Raw genomic sequence first — 20,454 nt, 5'->3', positions numbered from 1 at the left:
ACTAAACTTCCGTAGATTATATTCCATAAAGCAGGCAGGCCGGGATACAACTAATGTATCTTGAAGATAACAGGTTTGGCGATACTTTACGATATTTTTTAAGGTTGAGTTGTGTTCAGAAATAACTTTTTTAATAGATTTTGGCGGAGCTCGTCAAACACACAACCTACTCCATTTCTTGCTCGTTAGCGCCCCCCAACAAATAAACACTTCTATATAGTCAAAGAACAGAACTCAAAGAACAGAATTAATCATAAAGGAGGTAAAAAGGGAAAGAAACATATACAGTGAGGGGGAAAAGGGGTGAGTTTGTGGGGGGGGATTCAGATTTTACGGGGGCCAGTATCGTAGGCTTTGAGAGCGGTTTTGAAGGAGTCAAGGGATTTGCATGTCTTAATGACTGTTGGTAGGGCGTTGCACATTTTGGTGGCATAAGAGCGAAAATAATTTAGTCCCTTGTTTGTGCCGAATCTGAGTTGCACATGGTTTGTTGCACTCCTTCTGGTGTTGTGGGTGTGGACTTAACATTAAGGAAGTATTTAGACAAGTACATGGGTATCTTGGTGGTGTATCAAATCTTGTGGATCAGACCCATTGCAAGATGCTGTACTCTGTCGTCGACCCTAAGCCATTCCAGCCTGTCAAAGTGGGCAGGGGTGAGGTGGGTTCGGGGTGTGAGGCCAAGTAGAAGCCTGACCAGTTTGTTTTGGGAAGTCTGGAGCCTTGTTTTAAGGGCCTTTGAGGTGCTGCGGTACCAAGAGGTGCAAGCATAGTTGAAGAAACCTTGTACGAGGGCTCCTGTTAGGGTCTTCAATGTGTTTTTGTGACTAATGCACTGGTTCCCAAACACTGGGTCGGGACCCATTTGTGAGTCGGACACATTTTTACACGTCCCTTTCCTACATTTCCTACATTGTTTTTAAAACGCCATTGACAATGAAGAGAAAATTTACATAATTTGTCCCTCAGTACGTCATATTGTCTCTTTATTGTTAATGGCATTTAATGTTTGTGTTGGCACCATTTGTTTTACATCACCATTACATCACCTAATCAACATGAGTTATACTTTAATATATTAGCGCCACTCACTTCACACGGGTGTGATTGTTAATTACCATTTCAAAACATTACCGACATTCCGACTACATGACGTGAGCCGGCAGAGGCCCTACATGTTTTGGTTTCACTGTGGTGGTGTGGGAGGCCGTTTGACATTGCCAAAGAAATGTGAGAAATAATGAAAATGTGTATAGACGGAGCAGGAAGTAAGAAGACAATAGAAACCAATCCATCCAGGATCCACACCCGACTAGACGCCCCGGCCAGTCTCATCCCTTCTGAGCGTGCTCAGAGGAGAGTGATGTCAGCACACACACACACACACACACACACAACTTTGTGTGTCTTAGCGTTCAACAGGAATGTAAATGATAGTGACTGGGGATGTAGGGCGTGACACTGGATTTTGAGACAGAGACATGGTGTGTGTGTGTGTGTGTGTGTGTGTGTGTGTATTTGGATCTTTGCACATCTGTGCATCTATGCATGTCAGTGTCTGTGTGCGCGTGCATGTGCGTGCATGTTGTGAGGGAGCAAGCAAGCAGTTGGCCGGCCCTGGTGGAAACACTGAGAGAGCAACATCAGCGTTGATGATAAGGCGGTCGTAAAATGTAACTGTAACTTGTAAAGGATTACTGTTTCTTTGTCTCTGTCCATTTCAGGACTGAAATTCCCTGGTATGTAATCCATTACATCCAGGGAACAATGTGTTATTTGAGGGGCTGCTTGGCGTTCTCTGGAACGGAGTATGGAGTGCAGCCAACGCAGGCCAAAATCCTCAATGTTAATTTAACCCGGAGAGTGTTAAAGACGGACCCACATGGACCCATCGGGGACCTGTAAGGGTCCATTTGTGGATTTTACTGTGAACATGGCGTTTATGAGAGGGTTCAACGAAACGATGACTTATGACATCTGGTGAAGGTTTGTTTTATTAGAGAGACAGAGAGCGAGAGAGCGAGAGCGAGAGCATGGTAGGGCTGCGCACGATTATGGCTAAAATGATAATGCAGATTATTGTGCTTCATACTGTAATTGCAATTATCAATATACCATTGTCACATCATGGTCACATGTATTTCCTACAGCTTTAAGTCTAAAAATCTGAACTAACCCTATAAGACCTCAGGATCTGATTCTACAAATGTCTTCTACATTGAGTGCATGCGTTTGGTCCGATGGAGCGTTGGTCCGATCGACAACCTACCTCAAACCCTCACCCTAACCCTAACCTCCCCCGGGGCAGCACACCTAAACCTAACCCCAACCCTCTCCCGACCCCCAGCGCACCTCGGAGCAATGCTCCTTCGGAGCAATGATCCATACACATTTCTGAAAAGCCTATGTTTCTATGTGGTGCTCAAACCTTTTCATGTCAAGACCCCCTATAATTATATGTTTTTGGCTGCCGACCTCCATCTCAAAAAGTTTTGTTCCAGGGACTCCCCAGAACCGAAGATTGTGTTAAAAACGGTTGCTGTGAAAGAATAATATATTCATGATTTTTCAAAAATAGCAGATCTACTAGCTAATAGCTCACAGCTAAAATGTTAAATAACGGTTAAAGTGGTTAAAAGCCAAGGTGACGCAGATGCGTTCCAGGTCTTAATGTGAGGCGGTGATGCAGACGAAAGGTTGTCTTCAAACAAGGATGGTATAAAGGACGAAGGGAGGGAGCTTGTACAAAGTCGGTGTGAGAGATGTATAGGCTGAAAGGAAATGCTATGATGCTATAATGAAAGAAAAAACTAAATGTGATTTTCTTTTGGCATCGAAAGATGCCAAAAGATGAGATAAAGACAGAGATATGAAACCACTTCGAATTAAACAAGCCAAATGAATGACATCATGAGCAGGAATTCCGACGCTACTTGTCGTAACAGCCGCTGTGAATCGGACTGGTGATCATGTAACATATTTAGTTCTCTCGGTCATGTACTTAGATTATCTATTTATAGATAAGTTTGTGCTACAGACGAAGATCTTGCCGTTTTAACAGCCTGAGCCTAGCTTGTACCACCTAGCACAGTGGTTTTCAACCCTCTCCATATCAAGGCCCATTATCTGTTCAGTGTTTGAGGCACATTTAGCCTCTCAGACCCAAAACTAAAGTTTTTGTAGGTTGTCGTTGCCGTTGGATAAGACTTTGTCTGCAATAATTCCATCCTGTATTGATGTTGGTACCATTATAGGAGAGGCAAACATTGAATAGCTCAAATATTTAATTCTGGAGGGTCCCTGGGACAAAATATTTTGAGATGGGGGTCTGTGGCAAAATACATATCATTTGAGGGGGGTCCACTGATATAGAAAGAAAGGTTTTTCAGAAAAATTTCATGATGGCCTGGGCCATGGTTCAGTGGTCCAGGGCCATGGTTCAGTGGTCCAGGCCTGGGCCATGGTTCAGTGGTCCAGGCACATTGGCTGGTAATCCAGTCTGGCAGTGTGCCGCAGGCTCGACTCGCAACTCGCAATCCCGACGGCCTTTACTGCATGTCTTCCCCCCCCCCCATTTCCTGTCAGCCTACTGTCTGTCCCTCCATAAAAAATATAAAATAAAAGGCGAAAGACATGTTGTGGAATAGGTCTCATGCAGGTCTTAATGGGTTATGATGGACCATCATCCAATATACAGAAAATATACAGTAGGCCTACATAAAACACAACATAAAAAAGCTTTCCCAGTCCTATAGCCACTCCCAAACTACGTACACATGCACCTATACATTACAGATACATTATCTCCATATCTCAGCTTAGCTATAAATTATAGAAGCGAGGGCAGGTTGTTTGAAGATATGCAAAAAGAGATCCCTTAAAGACATGAAAGGAGGTAATGGATCTAAATTAGGTTGTTTCAGTCAGATGGAGGTTTGAATTACATTTTAATTTAAAGGCATATATAATATTCAAATTTTCTTTTGAATATACTGTGTATAGGAATGAAGAAAAAAGGATACTCAGTATGCTAGGATCTGACCACAAAATTCCACCACTTTCTCGAGTGGTGTCCCATCTAAGAAATGATTTGACCAATTACTGAATTGAATTGCAAAGAATTATAGGTATAGTAGTCCAAAAGAACACAATATAAGACTTCTTTGTATCTGTACGTTAAGACAAAAACGTGTACGGTGTAATGAATTACAGAATTTACTGATTTTGTTGGATGTTATCAGCCATCTCAGATGATTCACAGTCTTGTCTGCATATAATTGAGTAGGACAATTAGAACAGATCTGTGGCAGGTCATTAGTGAAAATGGAGAACAGCAACGGTTAGCAATACCACTGTGTTGAAAGTCATATATTACGTAATGCGTCACTTATGTAACATGTTACACACTTGATTGACTCAAATTATGATTTGTGTATCATAGCCATGACATCGTCCCCTTGGTCTGAGAAGTGTTGAAATAGCGATGTGATGACACTGCATCACTGGGAGCAGCCTCTCCCCCCGCCCCTCTCACACACAGGCCTTCAGCACTTGGGAGTTTTTCCGCTAATGCAATCGTGAAGGAATGAGGAGATTAGGAAGGCCATTTCCTTTGTATAAAGATGCTGGACAGTGTTTGGAGATAACTCGCAGAATGGATGAATGAGGCCCCAGTACTCTGTCTCGATCTCTGGCAGGCAACAGGCGCTTGGTGTTAGTGTGATTTCTGCCATAGTAGCCACAGAGTAGCAGGCTGAGACTTAGAGCTGTGGTGTCCGAATTAAGTGGGTAAACTTATGAAGTGTTGTAGTCGAGTCCACCTAAAGCGAGTCCAACTCAAGACTAAGTCCCCCCCCCCCCCCCCCCCGAGTCCAAATCTAGACCGACGGGAGGCGAGACCAGATTCAGATTTATTTTTTCTAATTTTATAGGTACAGAAAACCTCATGCTTCCTTCTAAGCATGAGGAGTCCAAGCTGCTTCTCTTCACCTGACAGGGGGGAGTTTCCCCGGCCGGACGTAGCGTGTGGAAGGAACACGTTATTCTGACCAGATCCTTTCCCCTCCATCAGGCAGGTAGTTTAGAGACCAGGATTACTGCATGTTTTTTGTGAGGGTACCTACGCTAGTGGACACGAGGAAAACATGCAAACTCCACACAGAAGGGCCCTTTCACCAACCCCGCTTTGGGTATGGGCACTGATGACGCGGAGGAGAGAACACTCCCCCAGTGCCCACAGTGTCCCCAGCGGGAATCAAACCCAGGACCTTCTATCTGTGAGGCGACAGCACTACCGACTGTGCCAATGGTCACAGTCACAAGGTTGAATCTTGTGACTTTACTTAGGTTATCCCACATACAGTAGCATAATGGCAGCAGGTGAGTAGGCAGACAGACAGACCTGATATTTATAGGTACGGTATGAAACCTTTTTTTAGGTCTGTAATTTAAAACATCTCTTCTTCTTGAAAGATGATTATAGATCCTAGCTCATAGCCTCATACGCCTGCATGAGCCTCATGAAATCCCTGAGATTAACTGTAATCCATCAGGAAACCATCAAAGAAGAGTCTCTTTAAGACTACGAACATCCACCCTGTTCACCTGACAGCTGGACAGCGTCGTCCGGGTGCTTGTTTGTTAGTGTGGGCGTTTGTATGTTAATGTGTGTGTGCGCACGTGTGCGTGTGTGTGTATCTTCCTTTCGTCCTGTGAGCCTTGCTGAAAATGTCTAAGTTATGTGTTGTTTTTATGTTTATGGAGAGTTTTGTGAGGGAGATGCAGGCCTAAAACTCTAGCCGGGTGCATGTGTTTGGTCCGACATACTAACAGTCCTACAATCAAACCTACAGTTTAACCTGCCACGCATGTCGGGAGCCACAGGTTCGTTTTAACCTGCCACGGGTTTGTTTTATCCCACAGCGCATGTCCGAAGCGACACCGTTGTCCAACTAATGCCTGTCGGACTGTTAGTATGACTCTAGCCATCGTGTGGTGGTTTGTGTGTGGCACTTGGCTCTGAGATGTGCCACATCTGGGAATGCAGCTCTTAAGAACATCCCATTTTAAGTGTTTGCTACATCAAAGTCCAAAACACTTGCCTAGAGTAATGATTATCACCTGTTATCTGCTGATGGCAGCCGACACATGTGTCTGCCCTGTCGATTTTGTATGCATTGTGCACACACACACACACACACACACACACACACACACACACACACACACACACACACACACACACACACACACACACACACACACACACACACACACACACACACACACACACACACACACACACACACACACACACACACACACACACACACACACACACCTTGTTCATTCTTTTATGCTTTTTAATGGACTCAACAGCTGTTATAAGTCTCTTAAATCATAGCCTGCACACCTGGCCCAACCCTTCTATTTGGAAGTCACACATAATGTGTCACTGTGACGTCATCACTTCACTGGTGCCAGCCAGCACATGCCCATGCCGCTATGCCCGGGCTAAACTGGGCACTGCATGCATCCGTTCCATTCGCAGAGTGGCTTCGACACGACTGAGCGAAAAAACCTATGTTTCGATATCTGTGGTTCTCAAACATTTTCATGTCAAGGACCCCAAGAATTAAATGCATTTGGCCGCTGACCCCCATCTGATATGTTGTTTCAGGGACTGCCAGAAGCAAAGATATCAGCTAAAAATGTTTGATGTGAAAGAATATATTCAAGATTTGCACACATTTTCACGTTTAAAAAAAAATTAGCAGATATACAAGCTCATAGCGCAGCACTCAGTGCTACTTTTCAACAGCTAAATAATGGTTAAAAGCTAAAGTGACACAGTCACCTCCGTCAATCCTAAAATGACACGTTCGGCACGACAATCCTAAAGTTACTCATAAACTCATAAAATAAACTATAAAGGGCACCCATACCAGTGTTTCCACATAAGAAAGCTATATCTCACAGCACTAAACCTGGGATTGGTCAACACCTTAATCACGTGATTACGTGACCCATCAAGTCTACATTAACATTAACTACATTAACGTATAGTGTGTGAATGTAGTTATCATAAAAGGAGCTTGAGTGGGTGCCAGGCACCCAACAATATAGACAATTACAGAACAATAACATACACGTTGAACTAATGATAATGAACAACAAAGGTGTTGCCATCGCTGGTGGAAGAAATACTCACATTTTTGGAGCGGTGCCCAACTGGCAACCGCTCCAATGACTGGCCATGTGTGTATGAAGCCTATGTATGTATCTCTGTCTGTTTGGGGTACGACCCATTGACCCCTGCAGCTGATTGGGGTCGCATTCGGGGTACACATGCACTGTGAGCAGCCTTAAAGGGCCATTCACACTGAGCAGTACAACTATAACTGCAGCCAGCCAGCGGTGTTGATGAGCAGCCTGCATCGCTCAGTTCACACAGGTGTGATTTTTACTTAATTTAAACATTCTCGGTTAGTCAAGTTCGGTAGTATTGTCATCAAAATAGTACTCATTATGCAGAATGTCCAATTCCAAACGTATAAAAACTTTAATCTCTAATCAAAAAAGATCGACAACGCAACTTGTAACTAAAGTTTTCAAATAATTGTAGTAGAGTAAAAGTATACTATTTGCCCCTGAGATGTAGTGAGTAGAAGTAAAAGTACAGAAAATTGGAAATAATCCAGTAAAGTAAAAAACATGTCAAATTACAGTACAGTACTTGTTTAAGTTACATCTGCTTAGAAGTGATGAGAATAAAGCACCTCCAAAAAAAGAAATGAGGAAACAGAGTGAAGAGACAGAGGTGTGAGTAGATAGGAAGACATCACGGGGGAAAGAGGGAAAAATGGGGGCAGACAGGAAAAAGTGTGTGGGGCGGGGGGGTGAAGGGTGTGGGGATGAATGGAAGGCGCCATGTGGATTTGATTACGAGCCAGTGATGTCACCTCACGTACGTATGTGTGCATTGTCAGGTAATCAGCCCCCTGGGCTCCGCCGGCATATCACACGTGTGTGTCAGGCCAGCCGCCTGCTCGACACTGACTGGCAAGACCAGGCCTCATCTGTGACAGCTGCAAAGTAAAGACTTTGTCTGATCTGCTTCGTAAATCGAGCCCCTAGGTAGTGCGCTGCCTCGCACACAGTCAAACACACACAAGCACATGTGTGTGCAATGTGTACACATACAAGCACAGGTCTGTCGAAGTGGCTTCCACTTGTTTCTTAGCACGCAACACGCACACACACACACACACACACACACACACACACACACACACACACACACACGGAGAGCGCAGGTGCTCATATGAGCCAGTGGGTCTGTGACTGCTCCAATCGTCCAACTAAACACGTTGAACCTGCCATCCCTTTTTTGAAGATGTCATTATGTCAGTAGTATAGGGGAATATTTTCAAAGATTAAAAATAAATAAATGCAAAAACAAATAGCAGCTCTAAAGCAGAGTTAGAGATGTGAGGTACGGTTGTCACACGAGAGCCTTGGTAGGGTGAAGTAAAAAATAGTGTTTTTGAGTGTCACACTAGCCTAACCACATGAACCCTATCCTGGGCGTGTCATGATAGGCTAAATATGTTGTGGGCTTGTAGATTGACTATATTTGAGCATTCGAGTAGAATACACTTTAAAAAAATCACACCCGTGTGAAGTGAGGGGCGCTCTTATCATGCTATGATTAGGTGATGTAATGATGATGTAAAAACAAACGTGTCAATTATTGTTAATGGGAGTTAATGTGTTAATGTACAAGATGACGTAAATTCTCCCTTCATTGTCAATGGCGTTTTTTTTTTAAACATTGAACTAAAACACTAAACTGTACATACTGTAGGAGGGGCCCTCAAAAAGAAGGGGACCAAGTATAGACCCTAAAGTGTTTAATGGTTTATGTGATCTTCACTAGATTGGATCTCAGAAACTGAAGGCATAAAGGGCTCCACTTTCATCCATGCTAATTGCTAAACCCCTTATCCCTAAACTTCTTTGCCTTTTTATTTTTTTTGCTATTTTGAAAAACATTTTTGAATAGTTCAACTAGCCGATCTACATTGACACGTTGTGAGCTTGTCTATTTTAACATTCAAAAAAGATTTTCAAAATAGTAAAAGAAAAGAAAAAAAAGGCAAAATAAGGGGTTTAGCATGGATGAAAATAGAGCCTGTAGTCTCTCTCTCTTATACTCGCAGAACTTTGTATGTTCGCTGCTCAACAACAAACAACGACTCAACAACACCACAGTTTGTCTCATGTAACTTGGCCCTCGATGGTTCCGTTTGATCCTCGCCAGGAATCGAGCTCTCGGGGGCAGTGTCTGTCACCAAAACATGTCGAGCTGTTGAAGCTTGATCATAGCGTTACAAAAATGTATAAAAACCACGTGGATCCAAACAGAACATGATTCGCCCATCTACTGGAACCCACATTGGTGGCGTCACCCCGCCATGCGGTTTACATTGGAAACCCAACGCTGTTGGATACATGTGCTGACTCCAGCTCAGATGTGGGCTCTTGAAAGTCAACGCAGCCCTTGTGTGACAGGTCGGAGCAACGCGGGGACATTTTGACAATTGTTTTGCAGAACCGCAACAGCAATGAACCTTCCCACTCCACAAAACTGAGGTCCGAACCTCGACATCCCTCTGTGGAGCACATTGTGCCAGAGATGTTACATAACGTTGCGTCATATACCCTCCCTCCATTTGTCATTTTGGTTGGGACTCGTCACAGCAAACATGCTGTGTGTGGCCACATATTACTCCCTGACGTTTTCATCCCTGACATCTGGATTATTTCCATGTCTGTGCACAACAGCACGCTGGTTTCCCGGACACATCCAGGGTTTGGAAATAGACAGCCTGATTTTGGATGACTGAGTTGTTTGTAGTGAGAACCTAAACTGTTTGGGTACAGAGAAAATGGAGGAATGGAGCACTAATCCAACATCGCAAGCACACCATATACATACAGTCTCTGGACTCTGGTGCCAGATTTACTGGAGATTGCAAAATACTTATGATTGTGTATGTTTTATTTTGTGTGCTGTTGACCGACATCAATTACATTTGACCGGCGTGTGCGTTCCAGTCTCCCGTGTCTCCCACGCATGTCCTGACAGCAATGCATTACAGCTCTACGTTAGAAGTCTCTGGAGTGCCCTAGGCGAAGAAAAGGCAATGAAAGACATCTCTGGACAATCAGATTACAGCGCATTCAAAAGGAAAGGAATCCCTTAACCACTTCAACCCTGGCTTGTGGCCATGGCATTATAGGCAAAAACCAGTGCTGGAAAAAAAGGCTGAAATTCAAAATGTACTAGTAAAAGTACAAAGGTATTTGCACCAAAAGTAGAAAGTGCTCACTATGCAGACTGTTCCATTTCAAATGCACAAACATCTTTTGAAAATAGCAGATCTACAAGCTCACAATGCGTCGCCTCGTGACACGTCAAGCCACCATATATGGCTATCTCCATATATAGAGATCACAACACTGACCTCAACACCATACATGGAGAAGACTGGATCACATAGATCTGCATATATGGAGCCGGCCAGCAACTCTTGTTGATCCGACCTCATCAATCCCTGTACACTCAAGACACGGTCCATATATGGCCAGTACAGAATTCATTCCATATGTTGATCTGACCCCCCCATGCCAAAGAGCCAGCGCTCGCCCAGCAGTCTGCCGTCTGCCGTCACTCAGGCAGATGCGTGCCTTACTGGTAATAATAAATAATCATAATCTACAAAGTAACTAGTAACTAAAGCTTTCAAATAAATGTAGTGGAGCAAAAGTACAATATTTGGCACATACACTTTGAAATACTAAAATATCTAAAAACACATATTACCTACAAACATCATAAAAATAAGATCTGGTTGCAAAAGGGGTGAAGTGGCCCTTTAAGTAAATGTGTTTAGTTACTTTCAACCACTGGCAAACACTAAAAATCTACCATTTACAAATGGTTTTTAATTTAACTTTCAAACTGTTTAAAAAAAAAAATATCACATAATAAATTAGGGCTTAAGTGCTAATATGAGTGAGAGAGAAAGATGTGTTCTGGGCTTTGAAATCAGCTATTTCTGAAAATAGGGCTCAACAACACGAACACTGCAGTGAACATTTGACGAATATATAAGCTCTCAACACATGTTGTCATGTTGTGACGCGTTGTGAAGCTTGTGTAGATAGGTCTATTTTCGGGTAAGACCTTTGGTGTACAGGGAGAACAGGAGAGGACCGAGTATAGACCCGCTTGCCTTTTTCTGTTCAACTGAAGTACAGTATACAGTATATATAGGGTTAATATGTGGTAAATATGAGTGAGAGAGGGTATGAGAGAGACAGAAGAGTTGGGTTACTCTGGGCAACGTGCCCAAATTGATCTCCTCTTCCCCCGGTTTGAGAATTCATTGCAGCCTCCAGACTATTATCACTGGCTTCTTCTGACACTGACTCACCAATTACCCATGATGTGACAGCACATTAAGAGGCATTCAATGGAGTCGATCATGCCTATAGCCCTGCCAAGTGCCTGGTTTTACGGAGAACATCACTGACACGTGATTTCCTTGATTTGAAATGCATCACTGAGAATGAAAGGTGAATTGTTCATTCGTAATCATGGATCTTAACATTCTCACGTCATAGTCCATACCGTTCCTTGGCGTTCTTTTATTATGTGAGTTGGGAAATCTTTATACAGTAACGATTCCATTAGAGGAACGTTGTGTTATTTGTGTTATCAGGCCCTGATAATAATAAGCTAAACACAAAATGGGTACAGAACACTGCTGCTAGACTCTTAACTAAAACCAGGAAAAGATAATACCGGTATTATTAGCTTTCCAACACTGGTTTTGTTTTAGGATTGATTTTAAGATGTTACTGATTACTTTAAAGGCCCTTTGTGGCCTAGCTCCTAATGACATTTTATAGTCATTAACTAACTACAAGCCTGTGCGCAGCCTGAGGTCCTCAGGGAGCAGTCTCTCGTGTAGCCAGACAATCAGAGATCTTCGCTTAATTATAAGTCTGGTGACATCTAAATTATATATAGGGGCTAAAACAGGGTGTAAACAATTCAGAGATTTAGGGGCTGTTGTGTGCAATGCACTGGGACGTTTAGTCCCTACTGAAATCGCCAAAGCGCTCGCTTTGGCACACTTCCAAGCGCCCAAGTTGAAAACATTTGAGCTCTCAGCAAGCAACGAAAAACAACACACGTGAACATGCGAGTGCGAAATAAATTCTCAGCGCCTAGTCATGCTGCTCGGGTTTCCAAAACGCGGTGTTCTAATTGTAAACAATTCAAAACATACACTGCGCTAAGGAGAAAACGTCTTGGTTGACACAGCCCCTTTAAACTGGAATAGCATGCCATGCTCTCTATAAAAGACTCCTAAACATGCGATTGCAGTTGGAGTACGATTTGATGTTTCGTTCATGATATATGGTGCATGCTTTTTGTAAGAAATAGGGTAATTGGAATATAAAAAAATATGTTAGACGTACCATGACTCACAAGACCATTTTTACCTGGGTGAGGTGGGTGACTGACAGCGAGTCCCTGGTACAATTCCCAGGCCCATTGGACCATTTGCTACATGTCATTCTCCTACTCTTTCTCCCAGTAGGTCCATGTCTCACGCTCTCACACAGACTACACGATCATTAAAGGTCAAAGAAATCCCCCTCCACCCATCATGAAACAAGTCTATTACTTACTTTTACTTCCTTTGTTGTATTCGTAACCACGATGTCTTAGCCTGGCTCAGATGCATACTGGACATCAAATCTGTGCTGCATCCAACTTTTTTTCATTTCACTTCTAGCATCCTCTCCATCCTGCTCCGGTGTATTTCCACTGTGAAGAAGACATTAAACATTAGCACTGTAATAATATTGTTACAATCATGACTTCATGACTTTTGTCTTCGTAATATTTCAGTATGACAGAAAACCACTAACGTAGGCCATCAAAGTGGCCAACCTCAGTAAAATGTCTGTTGTTCATGTTGGTGGGGCCGAACTTGCACTGTCTGGTAAGGCAGACGTACGTCAGTCATTGTGGGTCCGTGACCCGTTGGATTTAAAAGCGCAGGAGACAGGAAGAGTCTCACTCTTTCCGTATTACTTGAACGTGACTGATGACATAGCCATTTGGATCCATTCATGTTGCCCTTCTCACTATTTGAACAAACACGGTGTTCTTTGCTCTGGACAATAGAGGCACTGACGTGCTGAAAGGCAATTAACCCAGTAACCCTAATGAATCTCTGTCAAGTGCAATCCCAGCAGTCATAGTGACAAATGCACAGTGGAAACCATGTTAATGATGTGCCTCTGAAAGTGTACAAATGGACCGACCCGTAAGGGTAGGTGACTTTCAATGGGTGGATTTAGTGATGATATAATCTTCATTCTGTCATGAATGAGAAACGTGTATAAGGGAAACACCAGCACCAGTTGAGAAAACAATATTACTAACATGATATTCGTGGGAACCTAAAAGACCAATCTCAATGTTTGCCTTTAGACTTGAGTTAAAGTTTTTAGTGTAAAAATATAAAATGTCTTGAGTGAACAGTTGAAATTCGGCATCCAAAAGGAATAGTATGAATATTATTCTTACTAAGCGAAACTTGATACAGACAAGTTCATTCTTTCTATATATATATTTTTTTGTTTCCCATTTTATTTGACACCCCCCTTCTCTCCAATTAATGACTAACGCTGACAAGAGCCAGAAGGAAACGCGGTAACTCGAACTGCATGTCTCTCCTCACCTACTGCCCTGCCTCTGGTGGCTCTGACAGACTAGCAGATATTTCACACGGCACGCATGTCAAGAAACACCCCCCCCCCCCCACACACACACACACACACACACACACACCACCACCCTTTCCTACAACGTCTTGTTATAAAACAGCTTCTGACACACACACACACACACACACAAGCACACACCCCCTTTTTTGAGATGCATAGCTCCATATTAGGGCATGCTGATGATGTAATGCTCCATAGGCAGGGAGCGTGCAGTGAGCATATTCCTTATTGTTTGCTCGTACTGCCGGAATGTCCACATCACAGACACAGAGAGAGAGGGAGAGAGTAGCGGGACTTTGAGTGTGGGACAAGTCAGATAATGAGTTTATCGCAGTGAAGCCGCGAGGACCACAGGTAGGCAACAGCAAAAGAGGGAATAATAATAATGGAACATAACTTTTGAATTGAGGGGAAATTAACTTTTACACTAACTTATTACAAGTGTAGTAATCACTTGTGGCTTTGCTGGAGTCTTGGTTTTGCTGTTAAGTTAAGATGTTCTGAGATGTATGACTTCAATTTTATCCTGCTGCTTGGAGTTATCATTGTGTAGTTACAGACATCTTTTGAAATAACTTGCTGAGCTGTATCAAATGTTAAAAAGTGGTTGTGTTCTTCAAGCCAATGGCAGTCAAGCTTTTGGCAGTCAAGGACTTTTTGTAAGTCAAATCAGTAGCTACTGAGCGGAATGTGACTAATCTTTTGATTAAATTCGTTTGTTGGATTAATTTATTTACAGCTCAAGGCAAGGTGGTTTAGAATTGAAGCAGCACAGGCTTGTGATCATTTAAAAATATTTACATCTCTGACCAACTCAACTTACATTTAATTACGCCTGAAGAGACAGAGTAGATCATTCCTTGGGTTTTATTCATAAACTTGAGAGGGGCAGAGGTTGCGGTCAAGCAATGCAACAAATGATCTATCACAGTAAGTGATGAACTGTACTTTTAGGTAAGAGATGAACCAGTCATCACTGAGGCGTCAAACATGAACAGCAAGAACAGTTACTGTACGTACATTGTACAATTTGACACATTTGCATTTGTGATGTTGGTGTGGTGTAGTGCACTGTAACTTTATGGGGGATATTGACAAGCACGATATACAGTTACAGGATTACACATATTGTACCATCCAAAAGGATATAATGCATACAACACCACATGATGCAACATAATTTACATCCCACAGCACAATTTAACATCATGTCCAAATACTTTGGGTGTTTGACGGAGAAAATGTAATTCCGTTTGACAAAACGATCACGCGTCTTATTATTTAACATCCTGTTTCGCCGTTTCCATCGGTGATGTTATCTAGCTATGCTCCCTCTTAAGTACTTTAATGCTTTTCCAGAACTCGAGCACTTTTATGTAGTTCCTACAAATCTAGGGCTCTCATGGGCAATGCTGTGTATAAGTATACCAGCACTGGAAAGTTAATCATTTTTAGACCTCTATAGAAGCCGAGTGCCCTCTTGGGGCATCTTGACTAGCTTGTGCACACTTTGAAAGAAGTCTGCTGCTGTAAGCGATCAGCCCTCACTCTTAGTTTAAAGACTTGAAACAATGGCACAGGCTGCGTTACATTATATATATATATATATATGCAAGTGATACAGTATTGACGGTCAGTGTGTTGTGTATGGTGTAGCCTACACAAAGGGTTATATTGGTCTGTGTATACATGCCTTAATCACGCGTGGTTAGGAAATGACATAGCGGGCCCCCTGACATATGGAACGTGTAACACAGCTTTAAGAAGCGTGTGAGCCACAGTTTCCAAACTTCAGGAGTCCCGTAAAGAGAGAGGGGGAACCCTCTGTGAAACCACAGTGCCTGTTGGCGGTTGGGACTCCACTGACAGTTTGCCCGGCGACTCCCTGCACGTTTCCATTTTCCCTCCCTAATATTTCTTTGCTTCATTTGGTATTATGCAACCAGAAGAAGACAGTCAGAGACGACAACAAAGATTAGGAGTAGACATTGCACCACCGACGTCACCACCAATACTGGAAATCGTACACTCAGTGCTCAGTGTTAGATGAAAAGACCCACAGATTGTGCCTCCCCATAGATTAGAAGGTTGAAGGTCAAATGAAATAGTAAAGGCCTGCTTATGGGGTTAGTTACCATCTGTGCCAACACCCTTTTTTTCCTGCTGACAGTGCAGCATGACATGTTAATTACTTGTGGTGGAGGAGGTAGAGCATCCGTTTTGAGGTGAGCACAGCCTCTAGAATTGGCAGCCCGCCGTCAAGCGTTGTGTAACCAGTTGTGTGTCTGACGTCGTGCCATTTAGCAAAAACATGATATCACCGTACGTGACGTACGTAACTTTTAGCCGTGCTTCTTTTATCAAGGCCAATGGACTAAATACTCGACTGTAATGGCTTTCACAACATGGCATGTCATAAGCAAAAAGAAATCAACAAATTGTCAAATTTTGGATGCCCGGACAGCTTTAGTGTGCATACTGCATATATGCTCTTAACTAATGCCCGAAAGAGAGTCCCTGGTTCGATTCACGGCCGACTGTCTCTCTCTCTACACTGGTCTAACCCAACACACCCCCGTTGCTATTCGTCCTAAGTGGACTTAATGGTTAGAGCATGCAAATGAAATGAAATCATCAAGAGGAGATGTAGTCAAATGCGACGTGACTCAATGGCACGTCGATGATGAATCCAGATTCATCGATGATGCATCGACGATGCATCACGCTGGGCTACGCTGTAGTTGGTATGAACTTCCTGAACCAGTGGTGGAAAGTAATATTTACTTAAGTAATGTACTTAAGTACAACTATTTTCAATTTCCAATACTTTTACTTCTACTCCACTACATCTCAAAGGCAACTAGTGTACTTTTTTACAATTACTTGAAAAGTTGAGTTACTATAGTTACTTTGTAGATTTTGATTATTGTTACAAAACATACATTAACTGCTTGTAGATCTGCTATTTTCAAAAGTTGTGTAAACATTTGAAAACATGAAACGGGACATTCTGATTACGAGTACATTCTACTTTTGGTACTTCTAATTTTGTATACTTTTACTCAAGTATACATTTTGAATTCCTGACTTTTACTGGTAACAGAGTATTTCTAAATTGCAGTATTGATACTTTTACTTACAGTAAGTAAAAATGTGAGTACTTTTTTCCCACCACTGTCCTGAACACTCGGTCTCAGTGGAAGGTAGCTGGCTCACTAGACAGCAGCAGCACAGACTGAAAATTGTCTGAGCTCCACAGTGTCCCGATGGGGAAATGAGTAATAGTTATATAGTTTCATAATAATTGATGAATAACTGATTTAACCACTTAAACCCTGTGTTATACTTCATTGAGCGGAGTCCCCGAGGGATATAGAATAGGCCCCTTCCTTTTCCCCTCTCCACACCATCTAACTACAACTTGTAGATAGATTTCACAGAATGTTTTCCCCCCCAAGAATAGGCTGGGTGTTTGACATGAGAATGAGACATAAGACATAATGTATGAAGACATGGGGCCCTATTTTCACCTTTTTAACTATTTTGTAAAACATATTTTTTTTCAACTTGCCGATCTAGATTGACACGTTGTGAGCTTGTAGATTGGCTGACTGTATTTGAAATATTCAAAAATGTGGCCCATTGTGTACGTATGTCAATGTACAAGAATGACCCGATTTAAGCGCTGCTCTCCCTCCTCTCCCCACAAGTGTCTTGTCCTGTGGAACACAGTAAATGGCTGGTAAAAAACCCAAATTGCAGTCCTCTTTGGGGGTGGGGGCGTGAACTCTAATGTGGAGTGATTAGTGTGTGTTGGTAGGGGGTGGGTCAGGGATACATTGTATGTCGTTTCCTCTCAGAGGACCTTCCTCTGTTGATATAAAGTGCCCTTACATGAGGTGTACATGAGGGTATATATATATATATACACATCCATTAGCACTACTTGGAAGTACTTTGTGTATTTTAATTTGGGGGGAGGGGGGGGGTCTGGTCTTGCTAGTCCTCCTAATAGAGTCCAAAGTCCATTTCTTATTCTATTCTGGCTCGATGACATCACTGGAATAACATTAGGGGCTGGAGATAAGGGGCAGAGCAAACAGCGATTACACAGGAACAAGCAGGTTTGCGGAGAAAACGCCCGCCCTCCCTTTTACGGGTGTTCTTAAAACAAGTAGCAAGGAGGATAAAGTGCCAAGTATTACTCAAGTATTATTTGCAAATTGTTAGCGGGTGACATCAATAAAAACTGCCATGTTACAATGAACACGAGCTGTGCTGCAGGCGTACCCAGTTAAAGCTATGGTTGATAGAGAACGGTGTCCCTTTTTAAAAGTATTGTTGTTCAAATGTGATAGGCCTATGTGCAGTGGTGTGAATAGTACTCACATTTTGTACTTAAGTAAAAGTACTGCAGTGTAGAGATACTGTAAAAAAATCTGGAATTCAAAATGTGTAAAAGTAAAAATGTAAAAGTACGAAAGTGTTTGTATCGAAATGTACTTTAAGTACCAAAAGTAGAAAGTACGCATTATGCAGAATGTTTCATTGCAAGTTTTCAAATGTTGAAAAACATTTTGAAATTAGCAGATCTACAAGCTCACAATGCATCACAATGCATACGATGCGATGCAACATTTTCAAATGGCCGAAATGCATATAGGGCCGAAGTGGTTAATGTATGTTTTGAAACGATAATCTAAATTTACAAAGTAACTAAAGCTGTAAAATACATGTAGTGGAGTAAAAGTATAATATTCGCCTCTGAGATGTAGTAGAGTAGAATAATTGGAAATGCTCAAGTAAAGCACAAATACCTCAAAACTACTTTAAGTACAGTACTTAAGTAAATGTACATTACACCACTGGCTATATGACATGAAAAGTAACAAAGTCAGTACAGTCACTTCCATTGTCTGAAGGAAGCCAAACAATTTAACAATTATGTACCAAGATGTAACAATAAAGTACAACCTTGAGGTGCAGGTTCACGTTTCAACCCTGCACACTAACGACAATGAAACAGCAAACGTGAGCCTACAGTGCTGACTTTTATGCTTTGACAGTCACCTTTCCAAGTCAGCAGTCACAGTACGCGACTGGAACACATGGAGACATTTACATGAGTCCTCCACCCACCCTGGCTGGCACACGCACACGCGCACACACACACACACACACACACACACACACACACACACACCTGTGTGATACAGTGATCTTTGGGGTGGAGAGATAAAGAAAGAAAAGAGTGTTTTAGTGCCGTGTATATACCCTGTGGGACTGTAATTGCTGTAAAGAAACAGGGGGAATTCCTTTAATAACCTTTTTTTTAGCAGGCAGGCAGGCAGGGTAGTAAGTCATGGTGGTTTTGGTAAGGCGGGGGAAAGCGTGCGTGCGGGGGTACCCGAGAAAGCCCTTCATTAAAGGGATTGTTCCATGCCAGCAGGACATCTGTGTGGAAATGCCTGGCAGCTGCATATGCAGCAGTCATAACATCCCGCGCGCCCCCGGGCGATGCGGGCGGCACTCTGGCCCCCTGATATATACGCATGAGCCAGACACGGTGACCCTGGCTAGTGGCTATGCACGTTGCCTTATGCACTGTAATTGTAAACGGGACCATGGGTGTGTTCACGCAATAGTTAATACCGTGACGAGGTTTCACTTAAGTTTTATTCTATCTGACATTTTTGGTTGAATCTACAAGCTCACAATGTGTCACATTGCGACATGTTGTGAGCTTGTAGATCAGTTATTTTCACTGCACACCACTGGCGTACAACTTTTTTATTAAGCCTAGTCCTAGGCTATTTTTGACCAGTTTTGCCTATAAAGTAAGGATGCCGGGATTCATGTTTAAAGCACCCTTAGTTTGAATGGTTAATCTGAAGTTATTGTGAGTTAAGGGTTACTCAATTATGGTGTTTTCTGTCTAGTAGAGTCTATACAATTCATGCTAACATTTTAGTGTGCCGTCAGCTCAGCACATTGTTAGCTCATGGTAAACATATATTTACCATATTATAGCCTACATAGTATATAGTATATTTCAAAAGTGTTAGCATGCAGATAGCACGTAAATACTGGACTGGAATAGTTTTTTCCACAACCTAATTAATCAAAGGGCATACGTACAAGCCCCAATATCTGTTTATTTAAGGGATTAGTTAGTAATTTACCAATGTTGGTACTGTTTCACAGAGGATATATAGAAAATACCATGGAAACATTTTCAGCTTCACTTACTATTGGGCTTTAAACTCAAGGCTCTATATTTATAGCCATAAGTCAAGTTTCCAAACGATGTGAGAATTAACTGGCAACATGGGAAGGGAACTTAAAACAAAAAGGTGACCCCGAGCATTGCAGGCGACCAACCGTGAGTTAAAATGCAGTGATGTTTATGATGTGTTAAATTTTCCATGACATAAACTGTTGAGTCCTGTTTGAAATAAAGGGCAAATATGGGTGTTTATTGTGTGACTGTGCTTTGAGTTGTGGGGTCAGTGGGCAATGGCAGTGATGGACTGGCAGTTCTATTCTTATGCACTTTTCACCTAACGTGAGCAAAGAAGA

General features: G+C 42.4%; 1 protein-coding gene across 4 annotated transcripts in view; it reads left to right on the top strand.

Annotated features, from left to right (window-relative positions):
* Positions 1–20,454, top strand: part of LOC308311943 (filamin A-interacting protein 1-like) — a 101,572-nt gene that overhangs the window by 67,930 nt on the left and 13,188 nt on the right. The window lies entirely within an intron of this gene.

Source organism: Protomyctophum bolini (assembly GCF_963924005.1).
Source record: "Protomyctophum bolini genome assembly, chromosome: 24".
Classification (NCBI taxonomy): domain Eukaryota; kingdom Metazoa; phylum Chordata; class Actinopteri; order Myctophiformes; family Myctophidae; genus Protomyctophum; species Protomyctophum bolini.
The sequence above is the reverse complement of the archived record's forward strand: the minus strand, read 5'-3'. Positions and strand labels throughout refer to the sequence as shown.